The sequence below is a fragment of the Harpia harpyja genome, chromosome 12 (assembly GCF_026419915.1).
Source record: "Harpia harpyja isolate bHarHar1 chromosome 12, bHarHar1 primary haplotype, whole genome shotgun sequence".
Classification (NCBI taxonomy): domain Eukaryota; kingdom Metazoa; phylum Chordata; class Aves; order Accipitriformes; family Accipitridae; genus Harpia; species Harpia harpyja.
Genome location: NC_068951.1, coordinates 5055597 through 5077526, shown reverse-complemented (window position 1 = coordinate 5077526; position 21930 = coordinate 5055597). Strand labels below are relative to the sequence as shown.

Here is a 21930-nt window from a genome sequence, read left to right as displayed (position 1 = left end):
GACAGCAGTAGGTTGCCAGCAATTCCTGGAAATAATGGAGTTTCACAACCATTCCCTGCAGATTGGACATTTAGGGAGGAAAAATATCCTTGTGGCTTACATGGACAGAATAATGAAGATGCAAAGTCTGTTGAGACAGTTTATTATGGTAAAAATTCAAATGCCATTCTTGGGTTTAAACCAAAGAGCAGCATATCAAATGCCTCAAAATGATGACAGCATAGAAATAACACAGGTCAGAAAATTGCATATGCTCTCTCCTGAACTTGCTTTTAATGTTGTGTTAGGCTGTACATTTTAGTTGTCCAATGCCTGTGAATCTTTAAACAGTTTCAGCTGCAATAAATGTGCTCATATAATCATCTTTTGAAATATGAACATGTTAAACAGGGATGAAGAAAGTTGGTATTTCTGTAATACCCTTGTGCTCTTACACTGTTGGCATCTGTGGCTGAGAGCCAAGAAAACGACAGCGCATGTCAGAATGAGAGGCATAGAGAGGACTTGTAGCAGGCAGACACGTACACACAATAAACATCCAAGCTGAGGCAGCATTTTGAAAATCATCTTCTACATAATGAAACAGAAGGGGTGGTAAGAGAATCTCCGTAGCTTCATTCAGCGATGACGAATTATTTCATTCAAATTCATAGCGACTTAGAAAATGTCACTGTGTTGCTGGAAGACTTGGGTTGTATTGCTTACTACCTAAATTGAACTAAGTTGAATTAAACTCTTAGCTCAAGAAACGAGAGATGGAAAAGACTCTCTCTCCCATAGTGGCTCTCCAGAATGTATATTTTATCTCTTGGGCTGTCAGCCATGTGAAGCTTTTGGGATGTGACTTGTGGGATAAATAAGTTTGGTCATTCTTGCTGTGAATAAAAAGAGTAAAATCCTACATTTTTATAAAGGCTTTTTTCTTCCCCAAAAGAGTTCAGAAAACATCACAAATCATTAGCATATCAGAGTTGTCACTGAAAATACAGTAGCTTCTGGGTTGAAACAGCAACCGTTAATAGCACTTAGTAATGGCATGTGTATGAAAAATGTTTGCTGCTGTATATTTGTGCTCTTTCAAATGAATGAACTCAAGAGTTTCTAGGCTAAAAATGAGGTTGGTAATGCAGAAGAGCCGTGCATGTATGTCAGTGAATGAACAGATGCTTGCGGAAGACTGTGGGATAAACAGATGCCGAGAAATGCTGGTGTACGAAATAAGCCATTTGTGCCCATTTGGGAGCTCTGCTGCATAAAGTAAAGGATGCAGCCTTCAAATTTAAGTAGGTTACGATGTTCTCCCCTATGGCTGGGGTTAGAGGCCAGTTCAGTTAACTGCAGAGTAGTCACTTTGTGGAACAAACATGAAAGCACTAAACTAAAATTGTTTTTCAGAGAGCAATGGCTTCATATGGGTGCATTCCTTTTTTGTTTTTCAATGTAACCCTCTCTTTACCAATTAAAGTAACTATTTAATGGTTAGAATATGATCTCTCAGCTTTGAGCACAAACCCTGTTTATCCCTTTTGTGGGATAAAATATATTTAGTCTTGCTTTATTTGTAGTTATTATTCCTTCTTAGTGTTTTAACTGGTAATTAACCCTATCCTTTGATAGTTGTTTACAGCTGGGAACAGGCTGACAAGAATGGTACTCTTTGTTCTGCAGTAAGGAGGGAACCGTGCCAGGTAGCTATCCTGTATCTGTTTCCCAAACTCAGGTAGCCATCTCCTGGGGCAATCCCTGTACCAGGAGAGAGGGAACAGCAGTCATCTTAAACATGGCTGCTCACTGCCAGTCTTTTCTGAGAATGGGAATCAGTTGGTTGATTAATTTTATTGACAACTTATTGCAGGCAAAAGGTGCCACACTGAAAGCACAGGTAAATGGTAGACATAGGTCTCACGCAGTATTGTTCACAATGGAGTAACTCTACACACCAGTGCATGTTGGTACACTTTGTTGTTGCTTCAAATTGATTGCTTGTATCTGCAAGAAGATTACTGTTCAATGCGATACAACTTTTGGCCTCTTTCCATGGATGCCAATAAGAAGATTAATTAGAACAGTGCTAAAATGTATTGGTATTTAAGGGAGATACATTTTTTCCTGTGCTGCCTCATCTCTTATTCCATCCCAATCCTTTATGCATTCTGTTCAAAGAGATACTGTAGAGCAGAGTTGAAGACCATCTGTACAGAGTCCTCATACAGCTTCTGCTATGTTTAGTGCCCTCTGTATCTACAAGGAGGTAAGGAAGGACTTTTTGTCTCCATCCTCGTATATCCTTATTCCAGGAGAATGGGTGTGCTCTTGCAAGAGCAATCTGAAGCAGTGCTCTGCCAGCACAGGATGTTTGATATACAACGCGTTCAATACCCCCTCCTACAGTGGCTCATTCTGTTGACGCTCACAGTATCCTTGTACAGTACCCTTGCTGGGGCCTTCACACAGCTCACAACTGATCTCTGGCTCCACAGCAGCTATATTACTCCAGTAATCTCCTGCCAGTCTTGGTGGTTGGACTTTCCCAGTGACCTGTATTAACCAGAAGTGTCTTGGGAGGTTTCCCAGTTCCGCCATTATGCTTTCGGTGTTCACAGCTACAGTAACAAACTCCTGACATTTATACCCAGCTTGTGCTCTGATTGCTGCAGCTTGGTGCCTGTTTGCACATGGGGCCTTCTGATAAGGCAGGCATTTGACCTTTCTATTCTTAACCCATTAACATTTAGAAAAGCTGCTCCCCTCACCTCTAGAGGCTGTGTTCCTCCCCCTCCCCCCAATATCCAAGTTCCTGCCAGATAAGATTACGCCTGGGTTATATATTGATCTAAAAGCAGAGTGCCAAATGCAGCCCACACCAGTTCAAGGGCAAATACCGAATCCATATGAGTGAGTTCACGCGCTTCTGTTCAGTAGTGGAAAGGTAATGACCAATGGCTCTTTTTGCCCTCTCAGCAGAACCTGAGGGCAAATGCAAGGGTATCAGTTCTTTATTGTACCAGTAAAATGAACATCATGGCTGCAGTAGGTACCAGTCCAGTTTGCTGATGTTGCATCTTTGTGCTGTTTCCTCTTCTTCATCTGCACTTAAACAGATGAAGGCGTTGCCTCATTTGCTTGAGGCAGTGTATTCAGTAACCAGAACGTGGAAGCGAGAGCCAAGTTTCCTTTGTTTTCAGCCAAGCCTAGCTCAACGAATGCTGCACTGTGTCACTTGAACAAATCTCTTCACCTGTGCATATGTATTTCCCAGTTTTTGAAAGCGGGAACCTATTAGCAACCTAGTGAATTATAAATAGCAAAAACCATTATGGGAAAGTGGCTATATTGACAAATGTATATAGCCATTTATAGTCAAATACAAAGTCATTCATTCTTTGCTAAAAATTAGTCCTTGAAGTATTCCCAGATGTATGAATTGACACTAAGAAGCTTTAAGGGAGTAACTGCAGATAGCCAGTTAAACATCAGCTCCCAGTGCCATGGCTATCACACAGAATGTGAATGGGACTATGTGAGCAAGGGAATAACAGAGAGGAGTAAGGAGATGTTACTGCCTCTTTGTGTATTGTTTGAGAGTCTCTTGTTCTAGTTCAGTATCTTGGTATAAAATCTACGTTTCCAAAAGGATGTTGATGTTTGGAAAATACTTGGGAAACAGTCACCAGAATGATGAAGGTTGTGGAAAACAGGCCTAATAATGGATGTTTAAGATTCTTGAGCTATTTGCTTTATCCATGAGATGACTTGATAGTGATATAGGAGGATCAACATGGGGAAGAGGTTTGTTGGGTGAGGTCTGTTGAGCTGTTACGTAGCATGTCGTATGAGAGTGATGACCACAGTGGTCCCTGCTGGCTTTAAAAATTTATGACAATGATAATAACTACAGTCAATCACAAGAATTAATCAGCTGGCAAGCCTGATTTTCCACTGCAAAACCAAAAGCCACTGGAGCAGGATGGATAAAAATTTATTGCAATTATTAATATTTTATTATGTTAAATGGTTTAAAATAAAACATTGTGATTTAATGTGCATTTATGACCATCTGTACTAAGAACTAAGCTTCAAGTAGTCTAATAAGATAACTTACATGAAATTAAAGAGGCAGGCAGTATGCTTTTTCCTGCCAATGTTTAAGAGAAAGTAAAACCACTGAACTGATGGAGGTTTCTGACTAAGCACTAGACTTTTTTAGAGTGAACAACTCCATTTTAGTTGCCTTACCCTACCTAATTCTGAAACTAGGAAATTCAGAGTTGAGAGGCTCATTGAAAACTGAAGGAGGAAAGCTTTTTTTGTCTTGTGGTCTGTGAATAAAAATAGATGTGAAAGTCTGTTCTACTAACTTTTTAGACGCCTGAAAAGCACGTGTGATCCAAAACCAACTTCTTTATCTCCTTAACTTAATATTGTCTTTGTTTACTGGATCTGTTAGTTTTTAATACTATGTTTTGGTAAGCTTTTCCATATATTTCTAGAAATTCTGATATAATTTACCCAGCTGTTAGAAAACAATTATAAAATACTGTTCTAATGACTTTCAGCTCCAGCTTCCATCTCAACTCAAAATTGCACAAACCATGACTAAAAATTCATTTAGCGGGGAAAAATACATCACTCTATGCAATAAACTGTAAAAATTAAATTCTGTGCTTAGCTATAGAGTTGTTTTAGAAATACCTAAATCAGTTATTTAAAATGAGTGGGTTGAAATCAACCTGTCCTACACTGCAGACAGAGGTAGGTAGGAATTTTGCTGTTCGTGTACTGTTGGAGTGATCCCACCATTTGTGAATTTCCCTGTAAGTGAAAAGTAGCACATCATCGCCAGGGATCATTGCTGCATTGGGCCCTTACCACGTTGTTGTCTGAGGTTGCCTGTAAGGCAGTCACTGTTGTAATGTCAGAAACGATCGCTGGCTATTTGAGCAGCCTAATTGAGAGAGACAAGGCATACGAATGGAAATGCTCCCTGCCAATGCTTTTAGAGCTCCTGATTTATGTGGCTCGGGTTTTTTTCTTTTTTTTTTTCTCTCTTCAAATGTTCCATGAAGTAAATTTTTTATTAGTGACTCAGAGCAAAAGAAAATTTCAGATTTTTGTGATAATATATTAGATGTCTGGGCAAGCCTTCAACTTAAAATGTTTATTTGGCTTATCCAGTGTACTGTCCATGGTGAGATGTGAGTATGTGAGCCCCTAGTTATGATTAAAACACCAAAAGCATGGACATAGCAAGCAATAAAGCATTATGTAGGAGAAGATTCATCATTTTTGTGACTTTGTTTAAAGAAAGCCCAGATGTGGGAGTAGATATCTACTGAATCAATCATTTTCTAAGCCACAGATGACCAGAAAATTAATTAAAAAGAAAAAAAAAAGAGAGATATTAGAGAAGTAAACCTGCAGAACTTAATGTTTAAACAATGTAGCCCAGACTAGTTTGGCCTTAAAGTGATCTGCATTAACAGTAATTTATTTGGGAATGTTTAACCCTCAGGATTTAAATTCGTGAGATAGTCTTGTTCAGTGGTTACAAAGACTGGGAGACAGGATTGCTCCAGTTTGCTTCTGCTGCAGAGTGTGTCAGGAGAGACAAGTGCCTAAGCAGAGCTCCAGTAGGGAACAGAATTTTTGCCATTGACTGCAGTGGTGCCAGCATTTTCTGTCCTCTCCATGTCACATTATCCCCATACAGACATTATGTACATAGTTGTTATACCTCAAAGGGAGGACAAGGTGGCTGCTGGGTCACATATTTAGAGAAGACTTGGAGATCTTTCAATGAAAGATTTGATGGAGTGGCACATTTTTGTTAAAGCATTCTCTATTCATCTCTTACTCAGCAGATACAGCAAGAAATTCTGAAAGCATTGTCCTCCCTGAGATGAGGAGGAGGGGTATGTGCATTGCTGTGCAGGGATATTGCTGCGCAGGGATAACTTATGAGGGTCCCCAGAGCAGTACTGCTCCATTAGCACAGCCCTGTGCCCATATAAATTAGCCCTGCCTCTCAGCTGGGTGGATGAGGGCGAGAGCTGCTCTGTGCTGATGCAGCAAGACTGCTGTTCTTGCAAGAGCTAATTATGCCATTAGCGTGCAGATCTCTGCACCTCCCTTCTTTGCAAGCTTTTTACATATTCTGGGTGGTCTTGTGTGTCTAAAGCAAGACAGGCTCAGAAGATGTTAATTTAGGTATACTTCTGCTAGCAACAGGTGACAACAGAAATAAAATCCGTAGAATACTTAGACTTGCAAAACAGCACCAGGGTCAAGGTACTTGCTAACAGCTCAATAGAAACACCTTTAATAATACCTTATAAACTTTCCTGGCTGCCTAGCCTATTTACAGTCCTTGTCCTTACCCCTAATCCATTTCAGAAGATGTGTTTCCATTTTGATTCAGGGATTGCCCAGCAGGACATTTATTTGTCTTAGCACACAGGGACAGCTGTGTTGACAGTCTCTACTGCCTCAGGGCGTTACAGGCTCTCTGTAATCAGATGAGACCTGTACATGCTTCGGTGCCTTAGCAGTGAACTGAAACAACCTTTGTCTGTTTGGGATGATAAAGGAAGTCACCATGTTTAGAAGTTTGGCAGTCATTTTGTGAGATCCTCTAAAGGATACATGAACTGCAAAACCAAATGATAGTCCAGGAGTCTGTTTTACTGTAGCAGTTCATCAGGCAGCATGAAAAAAGCATGGTCTGGTGTTGGAGAAATACATACAAGAAATGCAGATGATTTGAAGTTAACTTGTAAATATATGTCGAGTAATTTTTATATAATGTCTATCCCCTAGATTGCTATCCAGTGTTACGATTTTACAGCTGTACAGATCTGTTTTCTGAAATGTTTCTTTTTCTTCCTTCGTGCTGTGTGACAGAGGTAAATATGCAACTCTTTCTATTTGAGGAATCCTAGGAGTTACTGGTAACAATAGTAGATAAAAGTTAGGCAGAAATGGAATTTTTAAACTGCTAGCACACCATTTAAAATGCAGTTTGCATAGCAATAGCAATGACCAAATCCCTGTTGAATACTAGCCAAGAGTATCCATCGGTGTGTTTTATTCATGCAGTGTGACAGTGCAGTTAACTCAAGTCTGTATTGATTCCATTTATTTCAATTTAGAAAACATCTCCACGGAGTATTTGATATAATTATTATAAGGACAAGGAGCAACATTTAGGACTCACAGCCACACATAAAAATAAAAATCTTTTGCAAAACATTCTGTCATACTGCTTCTCCTAGGAGAACAAGTCAGACTTAAACAGAAATAGATTCTGCTGTCAAGGTTCTTGCTGAAAATGCCCTTCCTCCAGCTCTCTTATGATTACATCAGGAGACCATTTGTTTTAGTGTCTCAGATGATCTCCACAGCTGCATTATTGTATAGAGAGCGAGAAAGACAGGCTTTAAGGTAAACAAGCTTAAACACACTTAATAGGTGAAACATGCACTTTACATTGTACCTTGTAACTAACAGACCGTCAGTAGACATCCTAGAGTATTGACACAGTGTAAATAGGTGTTTATAAACTCACTGCTTCTTGTGAACCATAGGGAGTACGTAGCTAATAGATATATACAGATCCATGGAACATAGTAAATGGCTGTAAGTTACTTGGTTGTCACAGGTATCTACACAGTCAGAATTGTTAGAATGCTTAGGCAGGCCAAAGGTTGTGAATGTGAGACACAGAAGTTTGAGAAAGTCCATTCAGTGAAGGAACCTACATTAATTAGCTCTGCCACTTGTTGCAGTTGTTTGCTTATGATGATTAAGTCACACTGATCTGGTCAACCCGGGTCAACCACAATGTTACCAAGGCAATTAAGTAAACTAGTCACTGCCCTTGAGTATTGCCTGCCACAACCCAGAGTGCTGCCAGCATCTGAGTATGGCAGTGTGAAATGGCTCACAGTTCCCTCCTCCAGCTTTGTCTGGATGTTGGAAAGGTGATGTGATGGAACAGGACCTCAGTTCCTTGTACAAACAAGCTGTTGGTATAGCTGAAGTGTTGTTCAGGTCTCCTCAGCAGCAACAACCAAGATGGATGAGATACTCAAAACTGGACTGGATGGGACCACACAAAGATTCCAAACAGCGCAGTATGGTCTTGGCCATAATGTCTCTAGCACACCAGAAGAAGAAAGCACTGGTAAGGGGCTACAGGCACTACTTAGTTCTTTAATCAGATTCAGGAAGATGTTAGGGCTGCAGGTAGGTAAAAGAAGAATGGTGGGCCTCGTGAAAAAATCATTGACACATTCCACCCCATAACAGTGTACCATTGAAACATCTCTCTCTAACAGTCCCAATTCCTGCCTGTGAAGAATTTCTTTATTATATGCTGTTAGACTGGGAGGGGTGAGTGAAGGAGAGCCCTAGCTATCATTAAAAAGGAAAGGGAAAAGAAAGTCTCATCATATAAATCTCTGTAGTTCATTTCCTCTTAGAAGATCTGTGCTCTGTAATTATATTGCCAAAGAAGCCTTTCTTCTTTTGAGTTCATGTGAAAGCTAAATCGTTTTATTCCCCTTGGCCTTAGTTCAGTCAGTATACATGAAATTACAAAGTTTTTCAGTTTCAGTGTAAGCTTGAATTAAAAGTTGCTGGGTGTGGTACTTCAGATTAGAGCAAACTATTAAAAAGAATAAATTCCTTAAAGGGACAGTGACTAGGTCGGGAGTACATTTAACATAACCCCACCATCAAATAGGAATTTTGTTTAAGAGAACCCAGCCCACCAGCAAAGAGTGCCAGCAATCCAGAATTCCCAACATACAACAACTATGAATAGAACAAGATATTCTGTTAGGAGGTAAGTAATGCTGACCAATTGTTAAAAAAATATATATAGGTATTTGCATTATAATGAATAAAACAGTGTAAAAGATACTCAAAATAATATGTCAAAGTAGTGGGATGGGATTTACTAGTTTGCTTGTGTAGTTTTATTGTTGCTCTTGGTGGAGATACTGAAGCCAGTTTTGAGCACTTCAGATAATTTGTTCTGTGGGAAATGTAGCTGTTTTGATGATGCAACACCAACTTTTTTAAAAGAAGAAAACAGAACTTGATGAAGCAAATAGGAAGTGTATGTTTTCATTTGTCATATATTCACCATTTTTCCTAATTCACACTAGATTTAGCAACTGTGGATGGTGTTTTATGACTCAATCTCAGCTTTGTTGCACGAGAGATCAAGAACAAGGGAAATGAATGCTTTCCTGGACATCGTTGAGCATCTTTTGCCCCTGTAGTTTCTTCAGTCAGTTTTGGTTAAAAGGAAAAAAATATTTTTACTGCAGTGCAGGAAACTGAAATACTTTTAGAAACTGAAATGGGATTTGGGATGAATATTTTGTTATCTGATCCTTCTGTACCAACTGAAGCATTAAATGAAAACAGTCTGATTACAGTTCCATGCCAAGTCATGCCCCTTCTTCTAACAAGTCACATATTAACTATCTCATTGTACGTATATACTCCTCATACTGTAATTTCAATACTTTCTCATTTCAGCGTTGCAGTCTCTTTCTCTGCAATTACTATTTGCATTGAAATAATTCATTACATAGCCTTCCCTACATGTACATACGTTCTACGTTCTTTATAGTTTTTGTGACTGAGCGTAACAAATCTTGTCTATGTGCCATTTTCTCTTCTTTAATAGTTAATATTTAACTGAATTTTGTTAATTGTATAAATGTTCAGTCTGTTTTCAGATGAAGGATGAATGTTTTCCTGTAAATCAGTTTTTAAATCTTCTGAGCACTGAAGCCTGGCAAACAGTGCTTGAAAGAAGCAGAATTTGTGCTTATTTTGAGGTACAAAATGGCAGGGGATAAAAGGGGGCAATTCACAATTTAAGTTGGATGTATTCTTCATTCAGTCCATTCTACTTCATGTCATTACATAGCATCAGAAAGATTTAAACCCTTCATTTTGGAAAGAAGGGTCACATCTGTACTAAATTATGGTCTCTCTTACTTAAACAGTAGCATTGTTATAAATATTTTCTTCCTGTATTTCTGTTTCATAAGCCAAATACTCAGCATTTCTCTTATTCTCATAAGTAGCCAGCCACACAATGGGCTGCCAAGGCTGGTGTATCATTTGCCTTGGAAAAGACGTTGTATAATATTGCAAGATAGAACATTGGCAAACAGAGGTTTGATGTGTGGGGAAGAGAGGTAAGGGGTTTGCAGTACTTGTGCTAATAGATTGAGGCTTGAATGGGAGTGCTACATGGAGAGCTCATACACAAATATCACAGAATTCAGCCAGTCTTACCAGTAAGGGGCAGAAAACAGTTTATTGCAATGATCCTGTTTCTGCGAAAATGAGACTGAGTCATTGATTTAGTTCGAACTTTTCCAGTGCTTAGATTTTTAGTCAGACCTAACAAATTCCCATTCAATGTTTTCTATGAAACATTCATATTTAGATGTAGGTATAAATGTGGATGAAGCTGTCAAAGGGAGTTCTGATACCAAGGCATGCCTGCTTTTCAGTGTTTTATCTGCAGGGTCCGTTCTTGTTACAATGAATTTATTACAGCAAAGAAAAACAATCCATATAGCCTCTTACTGGGAATAACAAGGTTTGACTGGAGAATACAATATTTTAGGGCAAGACATGAGTTTATGTAGGCTACTCCTAAGTAACAAGTACATAAGGAAAAGTGGCCAGAATATTGACAGGAATAGTCATCCAGGACTGTGTCATACCAATGCAGTCCAGAGGACAGTTAGGTGGTGCGGAGGTCAACACTTTGGCCATCAGCAGGTTTTAGGGGGTACTTTTAAGCAGCTCCTGTGATGTTGGTATAATGGTGGATAATTTGCAACTAACTGTTAATGTGTTTTCTGCTCAATCCAAGTACCCAGGAATATATGAGGCTCTGCAGAGCACCTATAAGAGGCCTGTTGAAAAATGGATTGTTATTTGCCCCAGGCAATAAAATGTATTCCTGGGGTGAGTGTGGGTGATGCAGTGCTGGGCTGCGGCCATGCTGTGAGCCGGGAGCTCGCATGCTCCATTCCAGGCTCTGCCCCTGACTCAGCTCTGTTGCCTCTAGGGCTCTCTAGGGAGAGTTACCTGAGCTTTTAATTCTCTCATTATAAAATGTGGAGGTTATTACTTGCTTACTTCCCCATACCAGCCTCACAGGGGGTTTAGTTAATGAACATCTGTTAATGTGTGGAAATAAAAGCTGTAAAAGTGCTGAAGTAGTAGTAGTCCTGCTCAAACAGTGATGGCATGGCTGCAGGTTGGTGATCTGCAGCTTTTTTTTATGGGATTGTGCTGTAAGATTAAATAACCGTTTTAGCAAGACACCTGTAGAGCACAGCTTCCTTGTCTCCAAGGTACTCCCTGTGCCCTTGGTGCTTGTAAGGCACTCCAGAGCCCAGGACTGGAATGTTGCGCCAGCACAGTTCTGTGCCACTGGAGGAGTTTCGTGCACCCCCATGTAACCCAGGTACGTGCAATTCATAGCACACAGCTCTTGATTGAGGGTATTATGTTCCCAGCTCCAGTTCATTATCCTCACTCATCTGCCACTCATTAAGAAAAAAAGGATACTGTTCCCTTCTTTAAATCTTATTGATTTCCTTACCGCCCCCTCCTCGCTGAATGTCTTAATCCCGCTCCTGCAGCGGTGTCGGGAGGGCGAAGCACCACTCTCACTGCGCAGAGCGGCCTTTCTCCTGGGCCATTGCAGGCGGCTGCTGGAGCGTGAAGCCCCTGTTCGCAAGAGTTAATTGTTTCCAGCCATTGGCAATCTTGGCCTGGTCCTAGAAATCCGGCTGGATGCTGGCGGCTGCCAGGAGCCTCCCTCTCGCCCGTCATGTGAGTAGTGTAAACAGGCCAGCAGTGCTGCCGGGCGAGTGGGAGGCTCACTAGTGGGCCAAAGTTCAGTGGCTGCATTACGGCCCCGCGGCAGCGCCGGCTGAGCAGGCAGCGGCGGGGTTACTGCCGATCACCCCAGCTGTTGCTATAGCAAAACCATTGCATAACGCTTGCATTAAATCAGAGCGCGGAGGAGAGGAAGGCTAAACGATAAAGGTCGTTGCGTTTGTACTCGGTTTGTTCATTGTTGCTGAGTCCCGCTTAGCTGTTGCAAATTGAGTTCCAAACATAGTTCCTGGCTGGGCTGCTGTGGAAGTCGGTGTGGGTTTTCACCGGCTGCAGAGAGAGAGCGGGGCCTGGCCTAGAGCTTGCTCATGTAATCCTGTAATCGGGGCATTCACATGAATAGGGCTGGCAAGACAGTGCCTGCAAGAGGATTGTTTGCATGAGTAGAAACTTTGCATGTCAGTAAAATTTGTGGGATGAAGCTCACAGTTAAGATAGGTGTTTAATGTCTTGATACAGGCTGTCTTATAAAAGGAAGTGATTTGATGGTAGTAATAAAATTTGCACCCATCTAGAGAGCTCAGGGCATCAGAATCTCAATGTTAAAGGGTGGGTACACCATGACTTCAAGAAGTAATGCTCCCATATCATTGCATAGATCAAATGGATTGCAGGAGACAGTTGTTTGTGGGAGGCTGAGGACTCAGGAAACCTCTTTTTGAATGGAATTGGTACAGGGAAGCTGGAATGTTGTGATATGGGAAGCTGCATTTGGAATCAGGCCATCACCGTCTTGAGATCTCTGCTGAAGTTGCATCTGCATTTATATAAGTTTTGGCATGAGAAACAAATGCCTATGAAGTGACTATTCTGTGTGCTTTCTCTTCCTAGATGATTAATTAAAATGGCTGAGGGATTTGGCTACAAGCTTTCTGCTGAGGTTTCTGCCTGCAATTTATTTGTTATGTGGAATAGACCAAGGTCTATCTCTTTGGTAGAAGCGATTATGCTTTTGGCTCTCCTTCTCTTTCAGGGTCTGGTCCATGCCATTAAGTCAGTGGCAAAGTTCTGTATTACTTACCTGGGCCAGAATCAGAACTGCGGGTTTTGCCTATACAGTATGATGTATTTATCATTCCAAGAGCAAACAGATTTAATATTAAAGTTGTGATGAAGTGGCGCTAGGTTTATTTGGCATATACAGGTTGTGGTATTTCAGTCATTAACCTCTGAAGGATTTTGCTGGCTGCTGTGAGAGACTTTCTGTTCCTTCCCCTTGGGTTTGTACCCTTTCCACTGTGGAGTCCTTGGCATGTTATAATGCATGTCGGGAACTTCATGTGCCAGTAATGTAGTAAAAACCTAGCTAGGGAGAACACACTGCATTCCCCTTCAACCTGTCTGCTTACTATTCTGCCAGGAGAGTGTGACCTCCTGCCCAGCAGTTTGAAACTGCAAGTCTGTCCTTCCTGAACCAGTGGTGCCAGGACTCATTTTAGTTGGACGTGGCTTCTTGGTACACAGGTTAACGTACCCTGTCCCAAGCTCTGCCTTGCTGCGCTGTTCTTTTTTTCAAAGCATTTTACAAAACAAAAGAAATGAGTAAGGGAGGAGTGAAGTCCTGTGGTCTGCTCCTCAGAGTCCTGGTTTTGCTGGTGATTTGTATTTTAGTTTTAAAACATAAGTTTTGATGGTGGGATTGCTGGGCTTTTTGTTCTCACTCAGGACAACTTAGACTGTCAGGCCACGGATGAATTCCTAGGCACTACGGCAAAGCCAATAATAACAATGAGGAAGTGAGAACTGCTATGAGCTATTCTGGGAACTGCCCAATCATTTCATATAGGCCTCATATAGCTATAAGGCTCATTCCTTATAGCACAGATGGTGCTTTTGGAGAAATGTGGTCTGTGTTCTTCCCCTATTATTGTCAGAAATATCAGAGTGGCCAGAGACATCCTGAAGTGGCAGCTGAGCCCAAGGAGCTAGGTCTTAGTAGAGGCTAGTCCACCTTTTTTGGATTCAGGTCAGTTTGTCCCTCCTCTGGGAGCTGACATAGATGAGAGCAGATTGTTCTAGGAATGTGGAGCAAAATTCCCAAAGGCCACCAACTGCTATAGTCCATGTGCACTGTTCAAGCTTTCCACTGAGCATTTCCATCAAACATCTTCTTGGCCTTAGGAAGGTGTTGAACTGAAGTGCTGCTACATATATACCTTCGCCCAGCAGTTGTACCCTAAGATCCCAGACAGTTACGTGTTTGAAGATGTTTCTCTTATTAGAGGTCTACAGATGAGATTGCCAGATGTTGCTAATAGATCTGTTGTTTGTCAGTCATTTGGGACAAATACTGGAAGTGTACTTTGCCAACAGATACTCAGAAAAAGGTTGGTGAATTCTTGTTTTCCTAAACTAGGTAGGGACTTTAACGGTCTACTTTCCTGCATACCTCTCCAAGATGTGAGTGGAATTGACTTCATTTCACACTGCACTATTGTCTGCTGCCCAAACCACATTTCAGTGGGCCAGAGGAGGAACTGCTGACTCATAATTCAGCATGGCAGCCCCAAATCTCATGAGACTACTAAGTCTGGCCTCTGACTGATGTTTTCAGTGAACTCTGTTAATGGCCCCCAACAGATCATACAGAAGTCCAGCTTCTATAAAATGAAAGGGAGGCTTCTTGCCCAGCACTTGGCAAGTCACTACTGGCAGTCTGTAATGCTGGAAACTGCTGGTTGTGCTAGAAACAGGCTAAAGGGTGGTTGGCTGAAAATGTGTCACTGATGTGGGATCTGTGGGCCCCACTCAGTCAATGAGCACGTAGTATATTCTGGTCACATAATGGCTGTCAGGGACAAAGGGCTGTAACTGGCCTTGGCTTGGCATGTAGTGTATGTGCAAAATGCAACTCAAACATGAATGAAAGTTGGGAATAAAAAGTAGCATAAAACACAGCACCCAGCTTGAGGGTGAAAGGCAAAGGGGGGAACTGCTTTATTTTTTAAGGAATTCTCTATGGAGACTTGAATTTAATTGTTTTGTTACTATTAGTCTCACCAGGGATCCCAATATGTTCTATGGCACTGTGTGGTTCTTGCAAACAACCCATTCTAGACTTCTGCTTAAATTGAAGCTAGGGCTTCTCAGCATAGGTCAGAGTGAATGAACTAGAGGCCCCTCCTTCCTCTGGCAGCTGAATTCAAAGCTGTGCGTGACAGCAAGGTATTCTCGTTGCTCACTGCCTTGTGTGATGGATCAATCAGTGATGATGACTACACAGGTTATGATGTGTCCTTCACACTAATTCCTGAGCACAGTAATAATGAGTGTCACATGTGCAGTGTGACACTGGCACGTGAGACTCCCAGGCCTTGTTTCTCCTCTTGCAGGTCTTATGTTTGCAGCACAGCGTTGGGGCAGTGCTGCATGCTAAGTGCATGTCATCCACACATGTGATTTGCTGTGTGAGAACAAGGATCAGATAAGGAGTTGTAGACATATGCGGGAAATATTGTTCTCCACCAGCGTGACCCTGCTACAAATCACGTTCCTTAGCTGCAGTATTGCATGGTGACACCTTGCCACTACGTGACCAAAGCAAGGTGCCCAGTAGGCGACACACCCAACCCCCTGTCATGTGCTTTGGCAAACAGGGTCTCCGTTGTTAGGATAACATTTGGCCCAGATGTCTCAGCTTATGTGCTCTGGAGAGTCTGGGGACTTTTAAACTTTAAATATTGCTGTGTTTCTGCTAAAAAGGATATGTTTCAAGGAGTATTTCTGGTATTTGCAGCTGAAAGCAAAGCAGTTTGTGATGACACTTGATTTGGGAGTCCATTCACTGTTTGGCATCAGCCCCTGAGGAAGTGCTAACTGCTTGAGAAGGCGTTATCCTTGTTGCAGAGTTCCTCGTCACCATATGGGCAGAACTGTTCACCGTATTCATAATTTTGGAGCTTTATGTAGTCTTTTATGTATTTTGGGCCAGAACTTCAAGTCAGGACTAAGATGTTGAACTTGATTCAATACTCCATGGGAAGACAATGCAGGGAGTAAAGGACAGATTTGTGGGGTTCCCAGTACCCAGGATTGCCAAGACATGTGTTTTAGATTTCAATCTAGAAATCAGAGAACAGACATATCACTTTTCTTAGAAGTATCTCAAACTTCTTTACATAGTGTGAAGATACAATTATTTCCATTTTGCAGGCATGAAGAGTGGAAGATAGGAAAGCTATGACTAAATCAGCGATCAATTCAGAATTAGTTGAGCTGAATTTTGTTTCCTGTCTTACACAGCAGGGACTGATGTCCTCTCCAAACTAGTTTTTAAAAGTTACTTTTTAAAAGTAGCTTTAGCCACTGTAGTTTCTATGCATTTCTGTTCTTGAAAGGTACCATCAATTGTTTTTGTTTAAAGACATTGAATATGAACTTGTTCCTACAGAGCTTTGTGCTGTAATTTATCAACAAGGCGCTGAGGCACAGACGTCAAATGAATACCAGATTTCAAATTATGATAAGCAATTGTGTCATCTCTGTGAATAGACATCAATCTCTGCTGAGAAATCATCAATAATTCATTAAAAAAAATAAACGAGTACAGGGACATTTGGATAGGTCTTTGCAAACAACCAGTCCTGTGTTCTGTAATAATTCCTTTGAATTTAAACCCAAAGGATGCTTATTTCTCAAACAGAAACACATGATCATGCCCAAGTCAAAAAGTTTGTTCCCTAGAGATCCAATTACCATTTACCTTGGGGGAGTTATGGAGGTACTTGGAATATTATCTGTCAGAGGTGCACCGTGTTTTTACATAGCTCAGTGGAGAAGCATGCACAGCTTGCCTGGAGTTTTGAGCAAGCTGAACGGAGTGCTGTCTGTCTTTGTGTTCTTTCCCTTTACACGTGACTCCTGCCTGGTATGACCACATTAGTGACATCAGCACTTACCTGGCATCTAAAATTATTTAATTTACCTTTGAAATTTGTATAAAGTAGGTCCAAACTTAAAAATTACAAAAGTTAAGGATAGGAGAAGAGGATTATGTCCATTCTGCTTTTTTTCTTTTGTGAAATATTTGAAGTGTATTTTATTTTTAATATTCCAGTCATTGCCATTTTCACCACTTCCTTTACCCTCTACCTACACCAAAACCTAAGATTCTTATTTCCAACCTTGAAATACAAATCTCAGAATAATTTGGGTTTCTTTACTATGAGAAGAGAGAGGAAGTTGCTGGTGTGAAATATTCAGCTTGAGCTTCTCTGTCGTAGGTGGCTTTTCATTTGACAGTTAGCATCCTGGTTTAGTCCATTTCTCTTCTAAATTGTAGATTGTTACATTCCAATAAGCACACAGCATCTGTTCTCTGTATAACATGGTGTTGCAAGATGCTGATCATTTGTCTAAGTGGGCTTTTTTCAGTTGAATCAGAGATGTTCATGCAGCTTAACAGCAGTATTTCCCTCCTGTCTGTAATTGGCCATTATAGGAAGAGATATTTATAAATAGTTATTAATGTAAGGATTTAGAGGCTCTGCTTCAATATCTAGGGCTAGCCTGTCTTAACTTATCTTAGCATAATCTCAAAAATAAAAAATCTCTGCTCTACTTTAGAGTGCATGAAATAATTTCTGTTTACACAGTTTTTTCAATTACTTTGATGCTATGATATAAAGGTCACTGATTGCCTCTAGTCATCACATGGCTTTTTCACTAATTGTGCACTCACGTCATTTTGTTCTGTGGGATCTTTTGCTTTTTGATCCAGTTTCAATTGCCCAGATGTTCATTTCATACAGTTAACTTTGTATAAAGGGCATCCTTTGTTCCAACAAACACATTGTGGTCATTGTTCTCAGCTGGGAACCTAGTGCACGGCAGTTCACCTGTTTCCTATGTAATCCACCATCAAACTACTGACCTTTGTGCCGATTTAATGTAAAATCATTCATTGGGGAGAGGAGGGATAAGGAGGAGAAATTATGCAAAAATATTTCCTGGTCCCTAGCCTTGGATTGATTAAGGTCATGCTGCAGGATATAAAGGCAATATGAAATGAGAAAGCTCTTTCATCTTGACCCTCTTGGTGTGTAGTGGAATGGAAAATCACAATAGTACCTTCAAAGTTTTGCTCTGGTATCTCAGAATGTATTAATGGAGACCTAAACATCTTCTAGAAGGAGCCCTGTTGCCACTTTGCTCCCTTCCCTATTGCCACCTATAAAGGCTTCATGTCAAGGCAGAGAGGGTACTTGCCAGTCCCCATCAGCGTAACTGTCACGTAACGAGAGGCACCGCTTCATAATGCACCCAGGAGCCTGAGGATTGTCCGATTCAAGATTTCAGGAGGGACAGATCTCAAGGTTATTCTAACTGCAAGTGTCCCACATAGGACAGCCCGTTTGCTGTTTGTTAAGCCACGTGGACATCGCATAGACTAACTGTTTAGTTTAACTTAACCTTTAGAGCAGTCATGAGAGCTTCGTAGTTCATGAGCAGAGTAAATTCCATGGAAGGCTTTGAAAGAAGATTTTATGTATAAATGCACTGGCTGTTGCTAAAAGATCTGTGGAAGATGAGCAGTGGAAAATCGGACAGGGATTGAGCAGTATATCATGTAAGAAGGGTGTAACTTGGCAGTATATATCTGTGAAGGTTTTTAAATCTCTGTCTTGGCCAAAAGAGACCTTCCAAATGACAGGAATCTAGCCATCTTGAGCCCAAACGTTCCTAGAAAGATGACCCTACAAAATTGTCTAGGCTACTGGCAGGGATATCATTACTGGCAACATGCACGGTGTTTTAATGGCCAAGGCTGAGGCATAAGAGGAGCTATGCTCCACAGCCCACAGCAGGCAAGAGGAGGAGGCCTGGAGAGGAGCTGGCATCAGGCAGTGATTTTTAACATTTCTTTCGCTCGGCCAGCTGTAGGACTGCTGGGCAAGATGTGCACGACGTTGAATTTTGGTTTAACATGCTGATGTGATTTGCTGTGGCCCCCTTGTAGTTCCCCGGTGCCTGGGACATCCACCATATTCCTCCTATGCAAACCTGGGCAGGGGAAACTGCAAGTGCCAGTGTCTGCTCTGTCTGCTCAGCTTGGCAAGGAGGAAAGCAAGGAGGTGAGAAGGAGAAAACCAGGGATCCTGTCTGGTTCTCACTACCAACAGTGGATGGATAAATAGAAAGGTACAGGTTTTTGTTTCAGAACACAGTTGTGTCCCATGACCGGTCCTGCTGAAATCACTGAGCAGAGACAAACACTACTACATGCTGCAGCAACTGCAGCACCATAATTCTCCATTTCTCTCTCATTTCAGTCTATAGATCCCTTGGCACAGCTGTAAATTCCCTGTACAGTACACAACATGGCTTTTACTGAAAATAGCTGGGGAAACAACGTTTCTGGAGCCTTATTCCATTAAAAGTATTTTTTTTACTACTTCTGTGCATCTCCCTATTTTTCGCTGGTCAACAAGGGCTGCAACCAAGCAGCCACCTGCATTCAGTATCAGTCATGAGGAATGCCCATAAACATCACTTCCAGACCGTAATAGTTCGGTGGAAATGAGACCAAGTGACCAAACCCCTCGACTGTTCCCACCAGCACCCTCCAGCAGTATGACCTGGAAGGCCTCCAGTGCAGGATTTATATCTTGATCTGTCACAGTGACTGACAGCAGCAACAAGGAGCTCTCTGGGGCAGAGGACAGGGAGGGCAGGTGGGGAACCCTGTCTCCTGGGACAAGCTCCAGTCTGCTCCAGGGAATGTGCTAATTTTCACTCCTTTATAGTCCTTTATCTCAGCCCTTCGACCTTGAGCTCAGAGGCATTATCAGCCTTAGCCAGAAAGGCAGTGTGGAGTTAACCATTTAAATGCTGAATGTTTCTGATACTAAGTCTTGAAGGTAAAAACACAATGAATGCAACTTATTTCAATAGTGCAGCAAGTCAGTGAACTTTTCACGTTTGGTGAGGACTGTTTTATGATATTAGGAAAAATATTTTGTACTGAATAGATGATTTTGTGAACTACAGCAGTTTTCAAAGTTTGTATGCCCCTACAAAGTTCTTAGGGCATGTAGAGACCTCCTGTAAGAATGTATCTTGTGTGCATTGCTATAGGGTGCATATGAGCTTGGTTTTCTTAGTCACCTTTTCATCCTTCCCTGGACCCAATTATTGATACCCAGAGCACAGGCAGAAAGTTATTGGTCTCATGCTTTCTGTGGGGTCCCTACTATCATCGTAACGCTTAAATTTTCAACGTCACAAAGTATTATACAAACTCTTACCAAAAAAAACCCCAAAAGAAGTTATTTCCTGGAGCAATCTAGATTAATGTATTGCCAGTTCTGTTACTGACTTCTCTGGTTGACTTTGGGTATGTCATTTAACCTGTGTGTCACTTTTCATGTTTGCAGAATGAGCTAAGAATACTTCAGTGGGGCATCATGACTATTAATGAGTTATGAATGTGCTTATGTACATATGTGTCTTGTTTGGCAAGATCAGCTTCTCTGTCTTTCATGCCTGACAAATATTATGCAAGAAAAATAATTCCTTTTCCTTACTGGGAGTGAGTGGTCTCTCCATGAGCAGCAGTAAGTGCTAGGGTAGAAGCACATTTTTTTTCAGAATATTCCTGCTTAATCAGTTCAGTGTTCATGGAGTTAATTTGCTCATGCCTTCAGATTGTTTTGTTTCCAGGGATTCTAAACCGTTGCCTCCAGCTGTTCGTTTCCATTGAACTAGGGTGATCTTTATCTGTCTAAACTAGTTAAAACCTGCTCCACTACCCAGCAGCCTTTTTGGAGACAGCCCAATAAAGCTGAGTGCAGTGACTGTGACACCAAAGCCTCCTGGACATCATAAATTCCAAGCCCTCCTTTTTTTTCTGACCTCTCACTGTTGGAGCACCCCTCCTGTTTTAATGGGACTCTTCACTTCCGCCACAGTTCCATTTAACCCCTGTCCAAAAAGGGGAATGATATTTGCATTGTAAGTGGCCAGTGAAGAATCCCTTTTAGACTAATTTACTACTTTAATATTATCAGATTAAGCCTTGACATAACCTCAAAGGTACCATTCAGACAACGTAAGCACTGTTAGACCTGCACTTAGACTCTGCTCAGTGTGCATGTTGGGATGTTTAGTTGAAGCATATTTTTTAAAATGTTTTTAAAATTTTTAAAAACATGAGATGTTTTAGTTGAAGCATATTTTTAAAATGTACTCCATTTAAAGCTTGCTGTGACGTGGTTGGACTTGTAATACCTTCAGGGTACACAGGGCCACTTCCTCTTCAAACATGAGATGTGAAAGTTTTTGTCTTGAGCAGATGAGATGCAGGTTTGTTAAATTGATGAGACAGCCACCAGATGTACCAAAGAATCTTTCCTATGATGAAATTCAAATGTCTTGTATACATCAGGCAAAGATGCTGCCTATACAAGAGGGAATTGTAAACAACAACAAAAATTTCTGTTGTTGGTAATACTGCTACAGGGACCATAGCTAGAATGTGTACACTAATGTAGGAACACCTTCCCTTGTTGCTGGGGTTTCTAATAGCACATTATTTTGGCCTGTGCTGAACAGGAGTATGTAACACAATGGGTAAAATGCTAATGGTCAGTTTGTACTTGAGGCTCTTCCTTCTACTGCTACTACTGTTAACAGCAGTGGGAAAATTTGTAGCCAGAAGAGCTCTCATGAAGACCCAGGCTGAGCTTTACTTTGGAATGTGCCAAGGAGACATTTTCCTTGTTTTGTTGCAGATGTTACCGTCCTTGCTGTCTGGGGAGTCAGCAAGGCCCAAAGACTGTTGGGAGGTAGCGCCCCTGCTCTCTGCAGCAAACAGCTGGATCAGTTCAGATCCAAACCCATGTGTCTGTGTGAGAAAGCTGTGTAGTCAACTTTTCTGCTAAACCACCTCACAGCAATTATCAGACTATCAGAGGAGGAAAAAGGCCTGAGAAAAAGAACAGTTTAACATGTCATGATTGGTCTTTAGCAGCTGTGTGTTATCCT

At 41.3% G+C, this 21930-nt stretch overlaps 1 protein-coding gene across 6 annotated transcripts in view; it reads left to right on the top strand.

The window, feature by feature from the left end:
• PIGL (phosphatidylinositol glycan anchor biosynthesis class L) overlaps nucleotides 1-21930 on the top strand; it is a 62505-nt gene that overhangs the window by 17439 nt on the left and 23136 nt on the right. The gene's annotated exons all lie outside the window — the stretch shown is intronic.